This window comes from Osmerus mordax, chromosome 20 (genome assembly GCF_038355195.1).
Source record: "Osmerus mordax isolate fOsmMor3 chromosome 20, fOsmMor3.pri, whole genome shotgun sequence".
Classification (NCBI taxonomy): domain Eukaryota; kingdom Metazoa; phylum Chordata; class Actinopteri; order Osmeriformes; family Osmeridae; genus Osmerus; species Osmerus mordax.
In genome coordinates, this window is record NC_090069.1 from 14,012,141 (window position 1) to 14,035,384 (window position 23,244).

Below are 23,244 nucleotides of genomic sequence, written 5' to 3' on the forward strand. Positions count from 1 at the left end.
AAAGCCCAGGCCAAAAGCCGCAGGACAAGCAGGGACGGAAGCGGAAAGCCCAGGCCAAAAGCCGCAGGACAAGCAGGGACGGAAGCGGAAAGCCCAGGCCAAAAGCCGCAGGACAAGCAGGGACGGAAGCGGAAAGCCCAGGCCAAAAGCCGCAGGACAAGCAGGGACGGAAGCGGAAAGCCCAGGCCAAAAGCCGCAGGACAAGCAGGGACGGAAGCGGAAAGCCCAGGCCAAAAGCCGCAGGACAAGCAGGGACGGAAGCGGAAAGCCCAGGCCAAAAGCCGCAGGACAAGCAGGGACGGAAGCGGAAAGCCCAGGCCAAAAGCCGCAGGACAAGCAGGGACGGAAGCGGAAAGCCCAGGCCAAAAGGCAACAGAATTGAAACAGCTACAGAAGAAGCAAAGACAAAACCTGCCTTACCCGCAGGCACGCACCTAACCCCAAAGCCAACCTCACCCTGCTTTTGTCACACGTCCATCAGGCTCTGCCCTCCCTCGGGCAAAGCCTCCCAAAAATACCACGTTCCACTCGTCGGCGCTCCCCTCCACGGAAGTCTTTAGTAAAAGGCGAAAGGCTTGTGCGTGCTGAAGGGGAACCAGAGCGTCGATTTGAAACGACCCAAACGGCCTACCCCCAACCCCTCCGTTGGCCCTGACTCACCCGTCCGCGGGGGCGAACCGGGGAGAACCGGGGCGAACCGCATCCTTCTCGGGAAAAAAAAGGCGCGGAAACGCCACGGGCCGCAGAGGGGCTCGGCCCGCCCGCTTGGCTTTTCCTTACCGCACTTTCTCCATTTCATTGATGGCTTTTTCTCCATTAAGATCCGTACGCGTTTATCGTATGCGCCTTCCAGCCAGTCCACTCCGTGTTGGTGTCGACTGACACGGCGATAAAAAACTCATTCCGATTGCCTTCCAGTTTTTCACCTCGGCCCCGCTGAATGTCAGCCAGCTCTCTCTCTCTCTCTCTCTCTCTCTCTCTCTCTCTCTCTCTCTCTGTCACTCACTCACTCACTCAGTCACTCACTCACTCAGTCACTCACTCACTCAGTCACTCCCTTTTTTTTTTTTTTTTTTTTTTTTTTTTATATCTAAAAGGGCGGGAAAACGCCACCGGCCGACAGGGCTCCGCCCACACCCCCTTTTCACCCCGTTTTTTTGGTAGGGATCGCTTGTTCCGCTTTGTTGGGGGGCCCCCCCCTTTTGAGAGTTTTTTGACCCTCACCCCAAAAACCCTAGCCCTAACCTAAACCCCTCTCCCCCAAACCTCACTCATTCAGACATTCCCTCCTTCCCTCCCTCCCTCCCTCCCTCCCTCCCTCACTAGCTTTTCTCTTTGACACGCTTAGAAAGATTGCACCCTTCCCGGAGACGCTGCAATACCGGGGCGATGCGCGGAGCGGACGGAGCGAGCCCCTGTTCCGACTCCCTGTTGCAAAAATCCGTTTAATATGTTGTCCTCGCATGGAGGACATATCAGATATTAAACTGATAAGAACAGATACTACACTTGATCTTAGCCAAAAGGCCGAGAAGCGATGACCGCATTATCGGACGCCCCCGGCGCGCGGACCCTCCGTGCACCACCTGGGCCGCTCGGTCACCACACCGAGAACGGCCGAAACCACGGAAGCGGAAAGCCCAGGCCAAAAGCCGCAGGACAAGCAGGGACGGAAGCGGAAAGCCCAGGCCAAAAGCCGCAGGACAAGCAGGGACGGAAGCGGAAAGCCCAGGCCAAAAGCCGCAGGACAAGCAGGGACGGAAGCGGAAAGCCCAGGCCAAAAGCCGCAGGACAAGCAGGGACGGAAGCGGAAAGCCCAGGCCAAAAGCCGCAGGACAAGCAGGGACGGAAGCGGAAAGCCCAGGCCAAAAGCCGCAGGACAAGCAGGGACGGAAGCGGAAAGCCCAGGCCAAAAGCCGCAGGACAAGCAGGGACGGAAGCGGAAAGCCCAGGCCAAAAGCCGCAGGACAAGCAGGGACGGAAGCGGAAAGCCCAGGCCAAAAGCCGCAGGACAAGCAGGGACGGAAGCGGAAAGCCCAGGCCAAAAGCCGCAGGACAAGCAGGGACGGAAGCGGAAAGCCCAGGCCAAAAGCCGCAGGACAAGCAGGGACGGAAGCGGAAAGCCCAGGCCAAAAGCCGCAGGACAAGCAGGGACGGAAGCGGAAAGCCCAGGCCAAAAGGCAACAGAATTGAAACAGCTACAGAAGAAGCAAAGACAAAACCTGCCTTACCCGCAGGCACGCACCTAACCCCAAAGCCAACCTCACCCTGCTTTTGTCACACGTCCATCAGGCTCTGCCCTCCCTCGGGCAAAGCCTCCCAAAAATACCACGTTCCACTCGTCGGCGCTCCCCTCCACGGAAGTCTTTAGTAAAAGGCGAAAGGCTTGTGCGTGCTGAAGGGGAACCAGAGCGTCGATTTGAAACGACCCAAACGGCCTACCCCCAACCCCTCCGTTGGCCCTGACTCACCCGTCCGCGGGGGCGAACCGGGGAGAACCGGGGCGAACCGCATCCTTCTCGGGAAAAAAAAGGCGCGGAAACGCCACGGGCCGCAGAGGGGCTCGGCCCGCCCGCTTGGCTTTTCCTTACCGCACTTTCTCCATTTCATTGATGGCTTTTTCTCCATTAAGATCCGTACGCGTTTATCGTATGCGCCTTCCAGCCAGTCCACTCCGTGTTGGTGTCGACTGACACGGCGATAAAAAACTCATTCCGATTGCCTTCCAGTTTTTCACCTCGGCCCCGCTGAATGTCAGCCAGCTCTCTCTCTCTCTCTCTCTCTCTCTCTCTCTCTCTCTCTCTGTCACTCACTCACTCACTCAGTCACTCACTCACTCAGTCACTCACTCACTCAGTCACTCCCTTTTTTTTTTTTTTTTTTTTTTTTTTTTTATATCTAAAAGGGCGGGAAAACGCCACCGGCCGACAGGGCTCCGCCCACACCCCCTTTTCACCCCGTTTTTTTGGTAGGGATCGCTTGTTCCGCTTTGTTGGGGGGCCCCCCCCTTTTGAGAGTTTTTTGACCCTCACCCCAAAAACCCTAGCCCTAACCTAAACCCCTCTCCCCCAAACCTCACTCATTCAGACATTCCCTCCTTCCCTCCCTCCCTCCCTCCCTCACTAGCTTTTCTCTTTGACACGCTTAGAAAGATTGCACCCTTCCCGGAGACGCTGCAATACCGGGGCGATGCGCGGAGCGGACGGAGCGAGCCCCTGTTCCGACTCCCTGTTGCAAAAATCCGTTTAATATGTTGTCCTCGCATGGAGGACATATCAGATATTAAACTGATAAGAACAGATACTACACTTGATCTTAGCCAAAAGGCCGAGAAGCGATGACCGCATTATCGGACGCCCCCGGCGCGCGGACCCTCCGTGCACCACCTGGGCCGCTCGGTCACCACACCGAGAACGGCCGAAACCACGGAAGCGGAAAGCCCAGGCCAAAAGCCGCAGGACAAGCAGGGACGGAAGCGGAAAGCCCAGGCCAAAAGCCGCAGGACAAGCAGGGACGGAAGCGGAAAGCCCAGGCCAAAAGCCGCAGGACAAGCAGGGACGGAAGCGGAAAGCCCAGGCCAAAAGCCGCAGGACAAGCAGGGACGGAAGCGGAAAGCCCAGGCCAAAAGCCGCAGGACAAGCAGGGACGGAAGCGGAAAGCCCAGGCCAAAAGCCGCAGGACAAGCAGGGACGGAAGCGGAAAGCCCAGGCCAAAAGCCGCAGGACAAGCAGGGACGGAAGCGGAAAGCCCAGGCCAAAAGCCGCAGGACAAGCAGGGACGGAAGCGGAAAGCCCAGGCCAAAAGCCGCAGGACAAGCAGGGACGGAAGCGGAAAGCCCAGGCCAAAAGCCGCAGGACAAGCAGGGACGGAAGCGGAAAGCCCAGGCCAAAAGCCGCAGGACAAGCAGGGACGGAAGCGGAAAGCCCAGGCCAAAAGGCAACAGAATTGAAACAGCTACAGAAGAAGCAAAGACAAAACCTGCCTTACCCGCAGGCACGCACCTAACCCCAAAGCCAACCTCACCCTGCTTTTGTCACACGTCCATCAGGCTCTGCCCTCCCTCGGGCAAAGCCTCCCAAAAATACCACGTTCCACTCGTCGGCGCTCCCCTCCACGGAAGTCTTTAGTAAAAGGCGAAAGGCTTGTGCGTGCTGAAGGGGAACCAGAGCGTCGATTTGAAACGACCCAAACGGCCTACCCCCAACCCCTCCGTTGGCCCTGACTCACCCGTCCGCGGGGGCGAACCGGGGAGAACCGGGGCGAACCGCATCCTTCTCGGGAAAAAAAAGGCGCGGAAACGCCACGGGCCGCAGAGGGGCTCGGCCCGCCCGCTTGGCTTTTCCTTACCGCACTTTCTCCATTTCATTGATGGCTTTTTCTCCATTAAGATCCGTACGCGTTTATCGTATGCGCCTTCCAGCCAGTCCACTCCGTGTTGGTGTCGACTGACACGGCGAGAAAAAACTCATTCCGATTGCCTTCCAGTTTTTCACCTCGGCCCCGCTGAATGTCAGCCAGCTCTCTCTCTCTCTCTCTCTCTCTCTCTCTCTCTCTCTCTCTCTCTCTCTCTCTCTCTCTCTGTCACTCACTCACTCACTCACTCAGTCACTCACTCACTCAGTCACTCCCTTTTTTTTTTTTTTTTTTTTTTTTTTTTTATATCTAAAAGGGCGGGAAAACGCCACCGGCCGACAGGGCTCCGCCCACACCCCCTTTTCACCCCGTTTTTTTGGTAGGGATCGCTTGTTCCGCTTTGTTGGGGGGCCCCCCCCTTTTGAGAGTTTTTTGACCCTCACCCCAAAAACCCTAGCCCTAACCTAAACCCCTCTCCCCCAAACCTCACTCATTCAGACATTCCCTCCTTCCCTCCCTCCCTCCCTCCCTCCCTCCCTCCCTCACTAGCTTTTCTCTTTGACACGCTTAGAAAGATTGCACCCTTCCCGGAGACGCTGCAATACCGGGGCGATGCGCGGAGCGGACGGAGCGAGCCCCTGTTCCGACTCCCTGTTGCAAAAATCCGTTTAATATGTTGTCCTCGCATGGAGGACATATCAGATATTAAACTGATAAGAACAGATTTCTTTTTTTCTTTTGAAAGAATTTATTTATCATTTGCAGCCAGACAGAGCGTTAAAAACACATTTCAAGTATAAATTTCAATTTGCATGTCTTAAAAACACTTTAAAAGGGCATAAAATTGGATAAAAAACACATGTGCTCGATCAAATTTAAAAGTATGCATGTTAAAAGACAATACTTAAAACAAAACAATACTTTAAAACACAGTGTAATAAAAGCCATAAAAAGTGTTACATCAATACGGGGTTAAGACATGTTAAGAAATGTGTGTAAAAGTTTTAAAAGTCTCTGTTGTGCAAAGAAGGGGGAGCTTGGAGTCCATGAACGTGGCCGATTCCTCCCGCTCCACCGAACCGGTCACCGCTCCGGTCTTCCTATGGGGCCCAGCGGAGATCCTCGACCACGGCAGCCATTCCGGCGCAGTCAGGCCGCGGCCGCCCGGACCACTTCACGTGGGTGGGGGCCCCTTCCGAATGGCGCGTGGGACGTACCACCCTAGGGTCCCTGTAGCCAGCATCGCCACTGCCTGGGTGGCCGTCTCCACGCGCTTCCCCACCAGCAGGTTTCTGGAGGTCCACAGTGCCTCTTTGTAGCATGTCAGGGTGAGCCAGAGCTGGCGGAATTGTCCCGATGGTATGGGTCTCTGGCTCACCCCGTAGAGCACCAGCTGTGCTGTTAGGACCTCCCCTGCTGGCAGGCTCGGGGTTATCAGGGGCCCCGCTTGGATCCACAGGTCCCGGGCGGCCCTGCACTCCCAGAGCAGGTGCCGCACGGTCTCCTCTCCGCCACAAGTCGGCCGTGGGCACCTCGATGTTGTTCCCATGCCCCGGGAGTGCATGACGGCTCTGACCGGGAGGATCTCGTGGGCCACCATCCAGTTGAGGTCGCGGTGCCGGTTCAGCAGAGCAGGATGGGCCACGTTGCGCCAAACCGTGGAGGGCTCACCTAGCGCGAGCCCGCGCACTGGACTCACCGGCTCCCCCTCCTGCACAACAGAGAGAATAAAACGATGGTTAGTTAAAACTCGCTCTGTCTGCTGTTCAAGATTAAAATCCTTCAAAAACTTTTTTAAAACTGAGTAGGCCGGTGGGAGGTCGAAGGCCACCGGCACTCTCAGGTCGATGGGGAGGAGCCTCAGTGCTCGCAGGTACCCGCCCATCCAGAATCTCACCAGCTGGCCCGTCTTTGTGTCCTTGCTTGCCAGGCCCACATGGAGGGCGGTGTACCTGCTCGTCAAAAATAAAGCAAAATTTGGGAGGCCCCTCCCCCCATTAAAAAGGCTGTGCTTCATGACCTCTCTTTTCAGCCTTTCCCACTTGGACTTCCATACAAAGTAAAAGACCAAGCGGTCCAAGGCTAAAAGCACCCTTCTTGGGGGGATAAAAACAGCTGAAACCAATAAAAACAGAGGTAAAATCACAGTTTTTATGATTAAAATACGTCCTTCGATGGTCAAGTCACGCAGTCCCCAGAAAGCCAGTCGTTGCCTAGTCTTCCCAAGTAGACCACCCCAGTTCCCGCTGCCTAGCCCTAACCGGTCAAATTTAACCCCTAGAACCCTCAAGTCTGTTTGTGTGGTGAGTGGCAGTCCTGTCAAGTCCTGTGTGCGCCAGGGGCCGTGAAACTGGGCCTCTGTCTTGTTTCTGTTCAGTTTGGCCCCTGACGCCAGTCCGAACCAGTCAGTCCTGTCCAGAGTCCTGTCGATGGAAGGTCGGTCGGTGCATAAAACATTGACGTCGTCCATATATAAAACACATGTGGCTGAGAGCCCCCCGCTCCCCGGGACTCCCAGCCCAGTGATCCATTGGTCCCTTCTCAAAACCTGCGCCAAGGGTTCGATACAGGAGACAAAGAGAAGGGGAGATAACGGACAACCCTGACGGACGCCGCAGCGGACATTAACTGCGTTTGTGAGTTTCCCGTTAACTAGAACTCTGCTGTGTATACCCCTATACAACAGCCCCACCCACGCTATAAACCTGTCCGGATAGCCCATTTTTTGCAGTACCTGAAACAGGTACTGGTGCGAGACCCGATCAAAAGCTTTTTCAAAGTCTAAATTTAGTACTGCTAAACGAATGTTTCTGTCTCTCGCAAGACAGATGGCGTCTCTGATCAGTACGAGGCTGTCGGTGATCTTCCTTCCCGGGATGGCGCAGGTTTGATCCGGGTGGATCACTGAACCTAAAACCGTGGACATTCTGTTTGCTAAAAGTTTGCTAAAAAGTTTCAAATCAAAATTTAAAAGCGTGATGGGTCTCCAGTTTTTCAGGTCGGTCCTGTCGTCTTTTTTATGGAGTAATGACACTATCCCTACTCTAAAACTGTCTGGAAGTCTGTCGAGGTCCTCTAAGTCTTTAAAAACAGTCAGGAGGTCGTGTGCTAAAATGTCCCAAAAGGTGAGATAAAACTCCAGAGGCAGCCCATCTGCCCCCGGAGACTTCCCTCCCTTAAAACCCTTGACACACTTGTGTAGTTCTTCTATGTTAAAATCCTCCTCTAGTTGGCCCTTGTTCTCGACTGTTTTCTCTAAAAACCCTAAAACCTCTTTTGTTCGTTCTTTTAAAATTTCTTTTTCCCCAAACAGTTCCCCATAAAAAGTTTCTACTACCTTTAAAATGTCATCAGTTTTCTCCATCATTTTTCCTTCCTTGTTTTTTAACTTGGACATAGTCCCACTCCTACTTAAAATTTTCTTAAAAAAGTACCTGGTGCACTTTTCTCCCTCTTCTAAATCTCTTTCTTTACTTCTTAAAATAACCCCCTTGCTTTTTTCCCACGATAAAATAGCCATCTCTTGTTTTACTGCTTTTATCTCATCGTTAAAATCAATGCCCTGGTTTCTCAAAGTAAAATATCTTTCTAAACGTTTCTGCAGTCCCACCATGCACCTATCTGTTTTCTTTTTCCTAAATCTCCCTAACTGACTAAAAAAGGCTTTGGTCCTACCCTTCACCATCTCCCACCACTGTGCCCTAGTGTCAAAACAGTCCTGGAGGGTCTGCCAGTCCCTGAACTGCTCCCTGTACTGCCTTGCGGCCTCCTCATCCTCCAACAGGGAGCAGTTCAGTTTCCACAGACCCTTCCCTACAGTCACACCCGAGGATAGTGAAAGGGTGCAGGACAGCATAGAGTGGTCCGAGAAGAAAACCGGGGTCAATCTAGCATCGGTTGGGGGGGCGTCCCGGGTAAAAACGTAGTCTATGCGAGAGGCTTTGGTGCCGTCATCACTGAACCAGGTGAGGCCCTCCTCTCTGGGATGCAAGGTCTTGAAACAGTCAGTCAATCTAAAGTCTCGCACTGTACTGCTTAAAAGAGTCGACGCCTTGTCTACCTTAAAATCAACCCCTGCACCTCTCCTGTCAGCCCTGGTTAAAACACTGTTAAAATCCCCTGCTAAAATAAGGGGGGCCCTACCTAGCAGGTGGGACTGCAGATCTTCTAAAAGGGTAAAACGTTCATTTTTATCACTAAAACCATAGACATTGATTACTTTAAAATCCTTCCCTAAAAAAGTCAAATTCAGTAAAAGCGCCCGTCCATTTCTAAAAACAGTGCACCCCTTCACCAACACATGTGGATTCTTTATTAAAACCGCCACTCCGTCATTTTTGTTCGCATTGGAGCCGCTCCAGCAGGAGGGCCCGTGGCTCCACATCCGTTCCCACTTAAAATAAGAGTTTTTAAAAGGCAGTCCACATTCCTGTAATAAAATCACATCGCTTTTTACAGTACTTAAAAATGATAAAACGGACTGCGCCCTAAAAGTGGTCGTGATGCATCTTACATTTATGGTGCTAAAAGTGAGCGCCATTAAAAGGGGTAAGAGGGGTTAAAAGGACGTGCATTTAAACTAAAAACGTGGAGGGGGGGGGATCTTAAAAGAGGGTAAAACAATAAAACAGGTACTAAAATCATAAAATCAGGCTTACCTCTTCGCTTTTGACTCCTTTTTTCTTTTTGTCGCGTCTGGGGAGGCCTGAGCTCTCCTTGGGGGTGGAAGTCGTGAGATTCATGTTTAAAAACGACACTTGGTTAGGAGAGCTGGAAGGAAATACCCTAGGAGAGGAATCTGACTCTCCAGAGCTCACTTCAGGCCTCCCCTTTTTACTGGCTGGATCGATGTCAGCGGACAGATCTCTATCGCGTTTGCCGAGTAAAAGCTGCCCACACTGGATAAAATCATCGCTGGCCGCCGAGTCACTGGTGCTGGGAGAGGAGCTGGAAGTTCCTGTCTCCTCTGATCCCCCAGCCTCCTCTCCCGCGCTCTGCTCTTTCTCCTTCTCCATTGACTGTCTGTGCTCGGCGGCCACCTGCTTAAAAGGAATTAAAACAGGGTCCGCCGCCACTTCCTCCACCTCTTCCTCCGCCACCTTCTCCATTTCTTTTACTCCCTCCGCCACCTCTTTGGCCCCCTCCGCCCTCTTTTCCACGGGCCCCCTTTCGGCCACCACAGGCTCCACGGGCGCCCTGACCGCCCGGAGCTTGTTGGCGAAGGACTGAGGACAGTCTCTGAACAGGTGGGAGAGCTCGCCACACAAGTTGCAAGCTCTCCCATTTGGGCACTCCGCGAAGACGTGCCCGATCTCCCGACATTTTCCGCAAACCACCTCCTGGCACGCCTCCGCGAGGTGCCCATGCTTCATGCACTTTCTGCATAACTTTGGCTGTCCCATGTAGTGCACGAAGCCCCTGTTCTCCCCCAACACTATGATTGAGGGTAACTGCCTCAGTCCTTCAAAACCTGTCGGATCTGGAACCTGCTGGATGGGCACTCTCCAAGCTCCATTCCATATGCCATCCAGATCCTTCACTCTAACTGGAACCCCTTTAACTGTGCAGTACCTTTTCAACCAGACACAGATATCCTCGGGGTTCACAGTTTCATTAAACATCCTGACAATCACCACTTTCAAGGTGTTGTCAGTCAGTTTTTCCACGCAGAACGTTTGGGTAACTTGATCTTTGCTCACCTCGAAACGTGTCCAGAATTCTTTCAGTACCATGGCCGTGCTGAAGCTGACATCGAAGCCCTGCCCAGCAGGCAAGGCCACGATGCAGTTCAGCTCGGCCGGCGAGAACCTGAGCAGCTTCTGCAGCACCTTCCTTGAGAAGTCCAACCTGGACATCTCCACCTTTACTCCACCCACCACCTTGAACAAAAAACGGACACTGTTGTGCCTCCTCATGCCAGCACGAGCGGCCGACATTTTGGAGGCACGAACAACACTGAACAAAAAACAATCAGACACGTGGGGGGGGGGGGGTGACACAGCAAGAGGGAACAGGAGGGGGGGGGGGAGGGAACACCAACACAAGAGGGTAGGGGAGAGACAAACACTGGTGTGGGGGGGGGGGGGGGGGTAGGGGAGGGGATGGAGGGGGGGGGGGGGGGGGCACTAACAATACAATGGAGGGTAACAAACACTGAACTGGACTACACAAACACCCCACCAAAAACCAAATCAACAAAGTAAAAGCAACTGAAAAGACCGGCCAAAAGAAATTAACCACAAATACACTTAGACAATACACAAAAACACAAGACAAGAATAAAAGACTACACCAAACGGAAAAATACTGAGACAAACACTCACACTAACAAGACACACCTGCCACCAATCAAGGATTGGTGGCTAGGCTACACCAAACAAACACTAAAACTCAAGACTATGGACAAACAAGCTATGGACAAACTACTAAAACAAGACAGAAAGGGAACACCTAACAATATCTAAACAAATAGGACACACAGAACAAACAAGAAGCTAAACAAAAAAAACAGGCTAAACTACACAAACACAAGACAAGACAAGGCCCACAGGGGGACCGGAAAAGTACTGGCCTTGGAGGCACTCACCTGGCCTAGCACTGGGCTAGGCCAGTGGAAGAATGGAAATTTCCGGTGAGTGACTCCTCCTCCAGCACTGGCTCCGGTAACCGTCTGTGGACCTGGGAACAAAGACAGAGACAGAAATCAAACACAGTATCAAGACAAATCAAATTCAAAATGATAAGGACAAAAACCAACTGAAAAGGGTAACGCCCACCGGCCGGTCGATCGCCCACGGCCCAAGGAGAGATTTTTGATCAGTATCGATGTTGGTCGATACTGCTCTTTAATCTCAACCAAAAGGCCGAGAAGCGATGACCGCATTATCGGACGCCCCCGGCGCGCGGACCCTCCGTGCACCACCTGGGCCGCTCGGTCACCACACCGAGAACGGCCGAAACCACGGAAGCGGAAAGCCCAGGCCAAAAGCCGCAGGACAAGCAGGGACGGAAGCGGAAAGCCCAGGCCAAAAGCCGCAGGACAAGCAGGGACGGAAGCGGAAAGCCCAGGCCAAAAGCCGCAGGACAAGCAGGGACGGAAGCGGAAAGCCCAGGCCAAAAGCCGCAGGACAAGCAGGGACGGAAGCGGAAAGCCCAGGCCAAAAGCCGCAGGACAAGCAGGGACGGAAGCGGAAAGCCCAGGCCAAAAGGCAACAGAATTGAAACAGCTACAGAAGAAGCAAAGACAAAACCTGCCTTACCCGCAGGCACGCACCTAACCCCAAAGCCAACCTCACCCTGCTTTTGTCACACGTCCATCAGGCTCTGCCCTCCCTCGGGCAAAGCCTCCCAAAAATACCACGTTCCACTCGTCGGCGCTCCCCTCCACGGAAGTCTTTAGTAAAAGGCGAAAGGCTTGTGCGTGCTGAAGGGGAACCAGAGCGTCGATTTGAAACGACCCAAACGGCCTACCCCCAACCCCTCCGTTGGCCCTGACTCACCCGTCCGCGGGGGCGAACCGGGGAGAACCGGGGCGAACCGCATCCTTCTCGGGAAAAAAAAGGCGCGGAAACGCCACGGGCCGCAGAGGGGCTCGGCCCGCCCGCTTGGCTTTTCTTTCCTTACCGCACTTTCTCCATTTCATTGATGGCTTTTTCTCCATTAAGATCCGTACGTGTTTATCGTATGCGCCTTCCAGCCAGTCCACTCCGTGTTGGTGTCGACTGACACGGCGATAAAAAACTCATTCCGATTGCCTTCCAGTTTTTCACCTCGGCCCCGCTGAATGTCAGCCAGCTCTCTCTCTCTCTCTCTCTCTCTCTCTCTCTCTCTCTGTCACTCACTCACTCACTCAGTCACTCACTCACTCAGTCACTCACTCACTCAGTCACTCCCTTTTTTTTTTTTTTTTTTTTTTTTTATATCTAAAAGGGCGGGAAAACGCCACCGGCCGACAGGGCTCCGCCCACACCCCCTTTTCACCCCGTTTTTTTGGTAGGGATCGCTTGTTTCGCTTTGTTGGCCCCCCCCCCCCCTTTTGAGGGTTTTTTGACCCTCACCCCAAAAACCCTAGCCCTAACCTAAACCCCTCTCCCCCAAACCTCAATCATTCAGACGTTCCCCTCCCTCCCTCCCTCCCTCCCTCCCTCCCTCCCTAGCTTTTCTCTTTGACACGCTTAGAAAGATTGCACCCTTCCCGGAGACGCTGCAATACCGGGGCGATGCGCGGAGCGGACGGAGCGAGCCCCTGTTCCGACTCCCTGTTGCAAAAATCCGTTTAATATGTTGTCCTCGCATGGAGGACATATCAGATATTAAACTGATAAGAACAGATACTACACTTGATCTTAGCCAAAAGGCCGAGAAGCGATGACCGCATTATCGGACGCCCCCGGCGCGCGGACCCTCCGTGCACCACCTGGGCCGCTCGGTCACCACACCGAGAACGGCCGAAACCACGGAAGCGGAAAGCCCAGGCCAAAAGCCGCAGGACAAGCAGGGACGGAAGCGGAAAGCCCAGGCCAAAAGCCGCAGGACAAGCAGGGACGGAAGCGGAAAGCCCAGGCCAAAAGCCGCAGGACAAGCAGGGACGGAAGCGGAAAGCCCAGGCCAAAAGCCGCAGGACAAGCAGGGACGGAAGCGGAAAGCCCAGGCCAAAAGCCGCAGGACAAGCAGGGACGGAAGCGGAAAGCCCAGGCCAAAAGGCAACAGAATTGAAACAGCTACAGAAGAAGCAAAGACAAAACCTGCCTTACCCGCAGGCACGCACCTAACCCCAAAGCCAACCTCACCCTGCTTTTGTCACACGTCCATCAGGCTCTGCCCTCCCTCGGGCAAAGCCTCCCAAAAATACCACGTTCCACTCGTCGGCGCTCCCCTCCACGGAAGTCTTTAGTAAAAGGCGAAAGGCTTGTGCGTGCTGAAGGGGAACCAGAGCGTCGATTTGAAACGACCCAAACGGCCTACCCCCAACCCCTCCGTTGGCCCTGACTCACCCGTCCGCGGGGGCGAACCGGGGAGAACCGGGGCGAACCGCATCCTTCTCGGGAAAAAAAAGGCGCGGAAACGCCACGGGCCGCAGAGGGGCTCGGCCCACCCGCTTGGCTTTTCTTTCCTTACCGCACTTTCTCCATTTCATTGATGGCTTTTTCTCCATTAAGATCCGTACGTGTTTATCGTATGCGCCTTCCAGCCAGTCCACTCCGTGTTGGTGTCGACTGACACGGCGATAAAAAACTCATTCCGATTGCCTTCCAGTTTTTCACCTCGGCCCCGCTGAATGTCAGCCAGCTCTCTCTCTCTCTCTCTCTCTCTCTCTCTCTCTCTCTCTCTCTCTGTCACTCACTCACTCAGTCACTCACTCACTCAGTCACTCCCTTTTTTTTTTTTTTTTTTTTTTTTTTTTTTTTTATATCTAAAAGGGCGGGAAAACGCCACCGGCCGACAGGGCTCCGCCCACACCCCCTTTTCACCCCGTTTTTTTGGTAGGGATCGCTTGTTTCGCTTTGTTGGCCCCCCCCCCCCCTTTTGAGGGTTTTTTGACCCTCACCCCAAAAACCCTAGCCCTAACCTAAACCCCTCTCCCCCAAACCTCAATCATTCAGACGTTCCCCTCCCTCCCTCCCTCCCTCCCTCCCTCCCTAGCTTTTCTCTTTGACACGCTTAGAAAGATTGCACCCTTCCCGGAGACGCTGCAATACCGGGGCGATGCGCGGAGCGGACGGAGCGAGCCCCTGTTCCGACTCCCTGTTGCAAAAATCCGTTTAATATGTTGTCCTCGCATGGAGGACATATCAGATATTAAACTGATAAGAACAGATTTTTCTTTTGAGAAAAATTTATTGGTTCTCACCGTTGACAGTTCATAAAAACAATTCGTTTTACATGTCTTTTCTTTTCTTAAAAGGTACATTAATTACAGGGCATAGGGGGCGCTAAAACACTGGTGTAATTACTTTAAAAGCACTGAATCGAAATCGTAGTTAAAAAGTGCCCGCTAAAACAACAAGGTGATCATGAATAAATACAGCAGTGTTAAAAAGCCATAAAAGAATGTACACTTGGTTAAGACATCTTTAAAGGAATGTTTTACAATGTGTCTTTAAAAATGTGACGTGTGTGTGTGACTATGTGTGTGTGTGTGCGTATGTGGCTATGTGTCTTGTGTGGCTATGTGAGTGTGTGTGTGTGAGTGCATTTAAAAGTTCTGTTCCTCAATTGTGCAGGACCGGGATGAGCTTGTCTGGCTTGCCTCTACCTGCCCCGCTGAACAAGCCACCGAGTCCTCCCCCTCCGGGGCCCAGCGGAGATCCTCGACCTGGGCAGCCATTCCGGCGCAGCCAGGCCGCTGCCGCCCGGACCACTTCACGTGGAGGGGGGCCCCTTCCGTATGGCGCGTGGGATGTACCACCCGAGGGTCTCTGCAGCCAGTTCCGCCGCTGCCTGGGTGGACATCTCCACGCGCTTCCCCGCCAGCAGGTTCCTGGAGGTCCAGAGGGCTTCTTTGAAGCATGTCAGGGTGAGCCAGAGTTGGCGGAATTGTCCAGATGTCATGGTCCTCTGGCTCACCCCGTAGAGCACCAGCTGTGCGTTTAGGACCTCCCCTGCCGGCAGGCACGGGGTTATCAGGGGCCCCGCCAGGATCCACAGGTCCCGGGCGGCACTGCACTCCCAGAGCAGGTGCCTCACGGTCTCCTCTCCGCCACAAGTCGGCCGCGGGCACCTGGATGTCGTCGCCAGCCTCCGGGAGTGCATGACGGCTCTGACCGGGAGGATCTCATGGGCCACCATCCAGGAGAGGTCTCGGTGCTTGTTCAGCAGGGCAGGGTGGCTCACGTTCCGCCAGACCGTGGCCGACTCACCCAGGGCGAGTCGGCGCACTCGGGTCACTTCCTCCCGTTCCTGCACAAGAGAGAGAACAGAGCGGTGTTTGGTTAAAACGGTGAGTGGTTCTTTCTCTAAAATGTGTGTCTTTAAAAACGTCTTAATAAAAAGGTAGGCCGGGGGGAGGTTAAAAGACACTGGCGTCCTCAGGTCTTTCGGGATCCACTGCAGGTGCCTGAGGTAGGACCCCATCCAGAATCTGGTCAGGGCCGCGGTCTTGTGGTTTCCGGATGGGGTCGTCGCCAGTGCCAGGTGGAGTGCGGTGTACCGGCTACCAAAGAACACTTTAAAATCCGGGAGTCCCTTCCCTCCGTTTCGTGGGGCTCTCTTCACTACATCTCTTTTCAGGCGCTCCCACTTGGACCCCCAGATGAAATAAAACACCATCCTGTCGAGGACTAAAAGAATGGGTTTGGGGGGGATAAAAACAGAACCGATCAATAAGAACAAGGGTAAAATCACTGCTTTGATGATTAAAACCTTGCCTTCAAATGTCAGTCGTCTGAGTCCCCAGAACGTCAGTCTCTGTCGGGTTTTTGTCAGTAAGCCCTCCCAGTTTCCGCTCCCTCCCCCCTCCCGGTCGAACTGTACCCCGAGGATGCGGAGGTCGGTCTGGGTCGTCGTCATGGGAAGCCTAGTCATGTCTGTCCCACCCCACGGTCCGAAAAGTCTCCCCTCTGTCTTGTCCCTGTTAAGCTTGGCACCCGAAGCGAGGCCAAACCAGTCAGTCCGGTCCAGGGTCCTGTCTACGGATAAAAGGTCAGTGCATAAAATGTTGATGTCGTCCATGTATAAAATGCACTTGGCAGTCAGTCCCCCAGTCCCCGGGATCCCCAACCCACAAATGAGTTGGTCCCTTCTCAAGATCTGCGCCAGCGGCTCTATACAGCAGACATAGAGTAAGGGGGATAAGGGACACCCCTGACGGACGCCGCAGTTAACTTCCACTGCTTTGGATAAGAACCCGTTAACAAGGATTTTGCTGGTAATGTCCCCATACAGCAGTCCCACCCAAGCTAGGAATCTCCCCGGAAAACCCGCTTTTTGCAGTACCTTGAAAAGGTACTGGTGCGAGACCCGATCAAAGGCTTTCTCAAAATCTAAATTTAGGACTACTAGCCGAATGTTTCTGTCTCTCGCAAAACAGATGGCGTCTCTGATCAGTACCAGGCTGTCCGTGATCCTCCTTCCCGGGATGGCGCAGGCTTGATCCGGGTGGATCAAGTCCCCTAAAACACAAGACATACGAGAGGTTAAAATCTTGCTAAAAAGTTTACAGTCAACGTTTAAAAGAGTGATAGGTCGCCAGTTCTTTAGGTCCGCTTTGTCGTTTTTCTTGAATAAAAGGGATACAATGCCCATCCTAAAACTGTCAGGTAGTCGGTCGAGTCGTTCAAAGTCCTTAAAAACAGTCAACAGGTCGTGTCTTAAAATATCCCAAAAGGTCAGATAAAATTCCAGGGGGAGCCCGTCCTCGCCTGGGGATTTCCCTTTTTTAAAACATCTGATGTTTTTGTCCATTTCTAAAAGGGTAAAATCCTGGGATAAAAGCACGGTGTTTACAACTGTTTTGTCTAAAAAGCTTAAAACCTCGTCCATGACGTGATTAAAAACTTCTTTCTTTTCAAACAACTCATCATAAAATTCCTCCACCACCTTCGTAATCTGTTGTGTGTCAGTTTTTAAAATCCCATTTTTATCTTTGATACTCGTTAAAACATTGCTCCTGCTGATTATTTTCTTAAAAAAGTACCTGGTACATTTTTCTCCTTCCTCCAGGTCTCTCTCTTTGCTTCTTAAAATCACTCCTCTGCTCACCTCTTCCGCCATTAAAACCATTTCTTTTTTCACCTCTCTTATTTCATCGTTAAAATCCAGCCCTTCCTGTGTAAGTTTAAAATACCTCTCCAACCTCCTCTGCAGTCCCACCATGCGTCTCTCTGTTTTCTTTCTTTTTTCCCTCCCTTTCCGTTTAAAAAAAGTCTGTGTCCTATGTTTCACCATTTCCCACCACTGTGCTCGTGTTTCGAACATGTCTTGAAGGGTCTGCCAGTCCCTGAACCGCTCCCTGTATGACCTTGTTATCCCTTCGTCCTCCAACAGGGAGCAGTTCAGTTTCCACAGACCCTTCCCTACCGTCACACCCGAGGTTAGTGAAAGGGTGCACGTGAGCATACAGTGGTCCGAAAAGAATACCGGGGTTAATCTAGCATCGGTTGGGGGGGCGTCTCGGGTCAGTACGTAGTCAATGCGAGAGGCTCTGGTACCATCGCCACTGGACCAGGTGAAGCCCTCCTCTCTGGGATGCAGGGATCTAAAACAGTCAACTAATTTGAAATCCCTACAAAGTCCGTGTAATAAAACCGACGATTTGTCTACTTTAAAAAACTCTCCGGCTCCTTTCCTATCCTTCCTTGATAAAACACAGTTAAAATCCCCTCCCACCACTAGGGGATCCCTCCCTAGCAGGTGGGACTGCAGGTCATCTAAAAGGTCGCACCTCTCATTTTTGCTGCTAAAACCATACACATTTATCAGTTTAAAATCCTTCCCTAAAAAATTCAAATTCAGTAAGAGCATACGTCCGTTGTGTAAAACTGTGCTCCCCTTCACCAAGATGTGTGCATTTTTTATTAAAACCGCCACTCCATCGTTCTTGTTGTTATTTGATCCACTCCATACTGAGGGTCCATGGCTCCACTTACTCTCCCACTGTTGATAAAAGGTTTTAAAAGGCAGTCCACATTCTTGGATTAAAACAATATCTGTCTGTACAGTACTTAAAAAGGTTAAAATGGACTGGGCTCTAAAACCTGACTTAATGGATCTTACATTAAGAGTGGTGATTGTGAGTGCCATAAAAAGGATGAAGGGGGTTAAAGGGGACGTGCGCATTACTAAAACCAGGGAAGTGGGTTGGGTCTAAAAAAGGGGTGATCAATAAAACCAATAAAACAATAAAAGCAGAGGGTAATAATCAACAGTTAAAACAAGCACTAAAACCGGACCTACGAAATGTCAACACTCTCTTGCTCACTCTTAGTTTTCTTTTTGTGGGGGAGGCCCGAGCTCTCCTTAGGGGACGATGTGACCAGGTTTACATTTAAAAAAGACTTTTGGTTCGGAGAGCTAGAAGGAAATACCCTGGAAGAGGAATCTGACTCTTCAGAGCTCACTTCGGGCCTCCCCCTCTTCCCGGCGTGATCGATGTCAAAGGACAGATCTTTGTGTCTTTCTACCGCCGGGAGTTGGCCACATGGCATTAAAACCTCGCTTTCGCCACTTTCGGCCGAGTCACGGGAGTCAGAGGAGGAGGAGGCGCTGGCGGCCTCTCCTGGGCTCTCCCCCTCCTCCTCTTCGCGCTCTTCCTGCCTCCCGTGCTCGGCCTCCTGGTTTAAAATGTTTAAAATCGGGACCGTTCTCTGTGCCATTTCCTCCTCCTGCACCTCTTTCTCCGCTCTTTCTCTCTCCTTTTCCGCTCTTTGGCCCTCCGCCACCTTCACCATCATCTCTCTCACCGCCTCCTCCTCCGCCCTTTCCTTCTCCTTCTCCGCTTCCTTTTCCCTCTCTTCTCTGGCTGGTCCCGCCTGCTCCACGGACGCCCTGACCGTCCGGAGCTTGTTAGCGAAGGACTGAGGGCAGTCTCTGAACAGGTGGGAGAGCTCGCCACACAGGTTGCAAGCCCTCCCATTTGGGCACTCCGCGAAGGCGTGCCCCAACTCCCGACATTTCCCGCACACAATTTCCTGGCACGCCTCCGCGAGGTGCCCATGCTTCATACACTTTCTGCACAACTTTGGCTGTCCCTGGTAGTGTACGAAGCCCCTGTTCTCCCCCAACACGATCATTGAGGGTAACTGCCTCAGTCCTTCAAAACCTGTAGAATCTGGAACCTGCTGGATGGGTACTCTCCAAGACCCATTCCAAATGCCGTCCAGATCCCTTACTCTAACTGGAGCCCCTTTAACTGTGCAGTACCGTCTCAACCAAACACAGATATCTTCAGGGTTCACAGTCTCATTAAACATTCTGACAATCACCACTTTTAGTGTGTTGTCAGTCAGTTTCTCCAAGGCAAAGGAGCAGGTAATTTTCTCTCTGCTGTTCTCATATCTGGTCCAAAATTCTTTCAATGCATTTGCGGAGCTAAAACTGACATCGAAACCCTGCCCAGAGGGCAAGGCTAAGATGCAATTAAGCTCCGCCGGAGAGAACTTCAAAACCTTCTGCAGCAGGTTCCTGGAGAAGTCCAATCTGGACATCTCCAGTTTCTTCCCACCACCATCAAGTCTGAACATGAAACGGACACTGTTGTGCCTCCTCATGCCGGCACGGGCGGCCGACATTCTGGAGGCACAACAACAACAACAACAGTTAGACTAGGGGGTGGGGGTGACACAGCAAGTGGTAACAAGAGGGGGGGGGGGGCACACCAACACAAGAGGAGAGGGGAAGACAAACTGGTTGGGGGGAGGGATGGGGGGAGGGGGGGGTGGGGGGAAGGGGGGGACTTACAAACCAAGTGGGGGGTTACAAACAACAACTGGACAATACAAAAACTACCACCAACACCTAAATAAAATTCTCAAAGGGGGATTAAGGGACTGGCCGGGGAAAATGAAACCAAAACACTTAACAAGACTGAGGACAAAAATAAAACTAAAGTAACAATTAAACTAACCACAAGATGGAGACAAACACACTGACAGTACACGGAAAAACACTGACACCAATCGACAGGACACTCCCGCCACCAATCAGAGATTGGTGGCTAGGCTACACCAACAACACTAAAACTGATAAGAACAGATACTACACTTGATCTTAGCCAAAAGGCCGAGAAGCGATGACCGCATTATCGGACGCCCCCGGCGCGCGGACCCTCCGTGCACCACCTGGGCCGCTCGGTCACCACACCGAGAACGGCCGAAACCACGGAAGCGGAAAGCCCAGGCCAAAAGCCGCAGGACAAGCAGGGACGGAAGCGGAAAGCCCAGGCCAAAAGCCGCAGGACAAGCAGGGACGGAAGCGGAAAGCCCAGGCCAAAAGCCGCAGGACAAGCAGGGACGGAAGCGGAAAGCCCAGGCCAAAAGCCGCAGGACAAGCAGGGACGGAAGCGGAAAGCCCAGGCCAAAAGCCGCAGGACAAGCAGGGACGGAAGCGGAAAGCCCAGGCCAAAAGCCGCAGGACAAGCAGGGACGGAAGCGGAAAGCCCAGGCCAAAAGGCAACAGAATTGAAACAGCTACAGAAGAAGCAAAGACAAAACCTGCCTTACCCGCAGGCACGCACCTAACCCCAAAGCCAACCTCACCCTGCTTTTGTCACACGTCCATCAGGCTCTGCCCTCCCTCGGGCAAAGCCTCCCAAAAATACCACGTTCCACTCGTCGGCGCTCCCCTCCACGGAAGTCTTTAGTAAAAGGCGAAAGGCTTGTGCGTGCTGAAGGGGAACCAGAGCGTCGATTTGAAACGACCCAAACGGCCTACCCCCAACCCCTCCGTTGGCCCTGACTCACCCGTCCGCGGGGGCGAACCGGGGAGAACCGGGGCGAACCGCATCCTTCTCGGGAAAAAAAAGGCGCGGAAACGCCACGGGCCGCAGAGGGGCTCGGCCCGCCCGCTTGGCTTTTCCTTACCGCACTTTCTCCATTTCATTGATGGCTTTTTCTCCATTAAGATCCGTACGCGTTTATCGTATGCGCCTTCCAGCCAGTCCACTCCGTGTTGGTGTCGACTGACACGGCGATAAAAAACTCATTCCGATTGCCTTCCAGTTTTTCACCTCGGCCCCGCTGAATGTCAGCCAGCTCTCTCTCTCTCTCTCTCTCTCTCTCTCTCTCTCTCTCTCTCTCTGTCACTCACTCACTCACTCAGTCACTCACTCACTCAGTCACTCACTCACTCAGTCACTCCCTTTTTTTTTTTTTTTTTTTTTTTTTTTTTATATCTAAAAGGGCGGGAAAACGCCACCGGCCGACAGGGCTCCGCCCACACCCCCTTTTCACCCCGTTTTTTTGGTAGGGATCGCTTGTTTCGCTTTGTTGGCCCCCCCCCCCCTTTTGAGGGTTTTTTGACCCTCACCCCAAAAACCCTAGCCCTAACCTAAACCCCTCTCCCCCAAACCTCAATCATTCAGACGTTCCCCTCCCTCCCTCCCTCCCTCCCTCCCTCCCTAGCTTTTCTCTTTGACACGCTTAGAAAGATTGCACCCTTCCCGGAGACGCTGCAATACCGGGGCGATGCGCGGAGCGGACGGAGCGAGCCCCTGTTCCGACTCCCTGTTGCAAAAATCCGTTTAATATGTTGTCCTCGCATGGAGGACATATCAGATATTAAACTGATAAGAACAGATTTTTCTTTTGAGAAAAATTTATTGGTTCTCACCGTTGACAGTTCATAAAAACAATTCGTTTTACATGTCTTTTCTTTTCTTAAAAGGTACATTAATTACAGGGCATAGGGGGCGCTAAAACACTGGTGTAATTACTTTAAAAGCACTGAATCGAAATCGTAGTTAAAAAGTGCCCGCTAAAACAACAAGGTGATCATGAATAAATACAGCAGTGTTAAAAAGCCATAAAAGAATGTACACTTGGTTAAGACATCTTTAAAGGAATGTTTTACAATGTGTCTTTAAAAATGTGACGTGTGTGTGTGACTATGTGTGTGTGTGTGCGTATGTGGCTATGTGTCTTGTGTGGCTATGTGAGTGTGTGTGTGTGAGTGCATTTAAAAGTTCTGTTCCTCAATTGTGCAGGACCGGGATGAGCTTGTCTGGCTTGCCTCTACCTGCCCCGCTGAACAAGCCACCGAGTCCTCCCCCTCCGGGGCCCAGCGGAGATCCTCGACCTGGGCAGCCATTCCGGCGCAGCCAGGCCGCTGCCGCCCGGACCACTTCACGTGGAGGGGGGCCCCTTCCGTATGGCGCGTGGGATGTACCACCCGAGGGTCTCTGCAGCCAGTTCCGCCGCTGCCTGGGTGGACATCTCCACGCGCTTCCCCGCCAGCAGGTTCCTGGAGGTCCAGAGGGCTTCTTTGAAGCATGTCAGGGTGAGCCAGAGTTGGCGGAATTGTCCAGATGTCATGGTCCTCTGGCTCACCCCGTAGAGCACCAGCTGTGCGTTTAGGACCTCCCCTGCCGGCAGGCACGGGGTTATCAGGGGCCCCGCCAGGATCCACAGGTCCCGGGCGGCACTGCACTCCCAGAGCAGGTGCCTCACGGTCTCCTCTCCGCCACAAGTCGGCCGCGGGCACCTGGATGTCGTCGCCAGCCTCCGGGAGTGCATGACGGCTCTGACCGGGAGGATCTCATGGGCCACCATCCAGGAGAGGTCTCGGTGCTTGTTCAGCAGGGCAGGGTGGCTCACGTTCCGCCAGACCGTGGCCGACTCACCCAGGGCGAGTCGGCGCACTCGGGTCACTTCCTCCCGTTCCTGCACAAGAGAGAGAACAGAGCGGTGTTTGGTTAAAACGGTGAGTGGTTCTTTCTCTAAAATGTGTGTCTTTAAAAACGTCTTAATAAAAAGGTAGGCCGGGGGGAGGTTAAAAGACACTGGCGTCCTCAGGTCTTTCGGGATCCACTGCAGGTGCCTGAGGTAGGACCCCATCCAGAATCTGGTCAGGGCCGCGGTCTTGTGGTTTCCGGATGGGGTCGTCGCCAGTGCCAGGTGGAGTGCGGTGTACCGGCTACCAAAGAACACTTTAAAATCCGGGAGTCCCTTCCCTCCGTTTCGTGGGGCTCTCTTCACTACATCTCTTTTCAGGCGCTCCCACTTGGACCCCCAGATGAAATAAAACACCATCCTGTCGAGGACTAAAAGAATGGGTTTGGGGGGGATAAAAACAGAACCGATCAATAAGAACAAGGGTAAAATCACTGCTTTGATGATTAAAACCTTGCCTTCAAATGTCAGTCGTCTGAGTCCCCAGAACGTCAGTCTCTGTCGGGTTTTTGTCAGTAAGCCCTCCCAGTTTCCGCTCCCTCCCCCCTCCCGGTCGAACTGTACCCCG

General features: G+C 52.9%; 9 non-coding genes and 4 pseudogenes across 9 annotated transcripts; all 13 read right to left on the reverse strand.

Annotated features, from left to right (window-relative positions):
* Positions 1–486: 486 nt before the first annotated feature.
* On the reverse strand, positions 487–604 carry LOC136964761 (U5 spliceosomal RNA). Its single transcript, XR_010879212.1, has one exon. It is a non-coding gene; the product is annotated as a U5 spliceosomal RNA (small nuclear RNA).
* Positions 605–1,348: 744 nt separating this feature from the next.
* Positions 1,349–1,539, reverse strand: LOC136964600 (U2 spliceosomal RNA). Its single transcript, XR_010879095.1, has one exon. It is a non-coding gene; the product is annotated as a U2 spliceosomal RNA (small nuclear RNA).
* Positions 1,540–2,297: 758 nt separating this feature from the next.
* LOC136964762 (U5 spliceosomal RNA) lies at positions 2,298–2,415 on the reverse strand. The gene has a single exon (XR_010879213.1). It is a non-coding gene; the product is annotated as a U5 spliceosomal RNA (small nuclear RNA).
* A 733-nt stretch (positions 2,416–3,148) lies between these two features.
* Positions 3,149–3,339, reverse strand: LOC136964601 (U2 spliceosomal RNA). Its single transcript, XR_010879096.1, has one exon. It is a non-coding gene; the product is annotated as a U2 spliceosomal RNA (small nuclear RNA).
* A 714-nt stretch (positions 3,340–4,053) lies between these two features.
* On the reverse strand, positions 4,054–4,171 carry LOC136964763 (U5 spliceosomal RNA). The gene has a single exon (XR_010879214.1). It is a non-coding gene; the product is annotated as a U5 spliceosomal RNA (small nuclear RNA).
* A 753-nt stretch (positions 4,172–4,924) lies between these two features.
* Positions 4,925–5,105, reverse strand: LOC136964615 (U2 spliceosomal RNA; annotated as a pseudogene).
* A 6,573-nt stretch (positions 5,106–11,678) lies between these two features.
* On the reverse strand, positions 11,679–11,796 carry LOC136964764 (U5 spliceosomal RNA). Its single transcript, XR_010879215.1, has one exon. It is a non-coding gene; the product is annotated as a U5 spliceosomal RNA (small nuclear RNA).
* Positions 11,797–12,531: 735 nt separating this feature from the next.
* Positions 12,532–12,722, reverse strand: LOC136964602 (U2 spliceosomal RNA). Its single transcript, XR_010879097.1, has one exon. It is a non-coding gene; the product is annotated as a U2 spliceosomal RNA (small nuclear RNA).
* A 450-nt stretch (positions 12,723–13,172) lies between these two features.
* On the reverse strand, positions 13,173–13,290 carry LOC136964765 (U5 spliceosomal RNA). Its single transcript, XR_010879216.1, has one exon. It is a non-coding gene; the product is annotated as a U5 spliceosomal RNA (small nuclear RNA).
* Positions 13,291–14,017: 727 nt separating this feature from the next.
* LOC136964610 (U2 spliceosomal RNA) lies at positions 14,018–14,193 on the reverse strand (annotated as a pseudogene).
* Positions 14,194–19,973: 5,780 nt separating this feature from the next.
* LOC136964640 (U2 spliceosomal RNA) lies at positions 19,974–20,082 on the reverse strand (annotated as a pseudogene).
* A 494-nt stretch (positions 20,083–20,576) lies between these two features.
* On the reverse strand, positions 20,577–20,694 carry LOC136964766 (U5 spliceosomal RNA). The gene has a single exon (XR_010879217.1). It is a non-coding gene; the product is annotated as a U5 spliceosomal RNA (small nuclear RNA).
* A 738-nt stretch (positions 20,695–21,432) lies between these two features.
* Positions 21,433–21,608, reverse strand: LOC136964611 (U2 spliceosomal RNA; annotated as a pseudogene).
* Between the last annotated feature and the right edge of the window lie 1,636 nt (positions 21,609–23,244).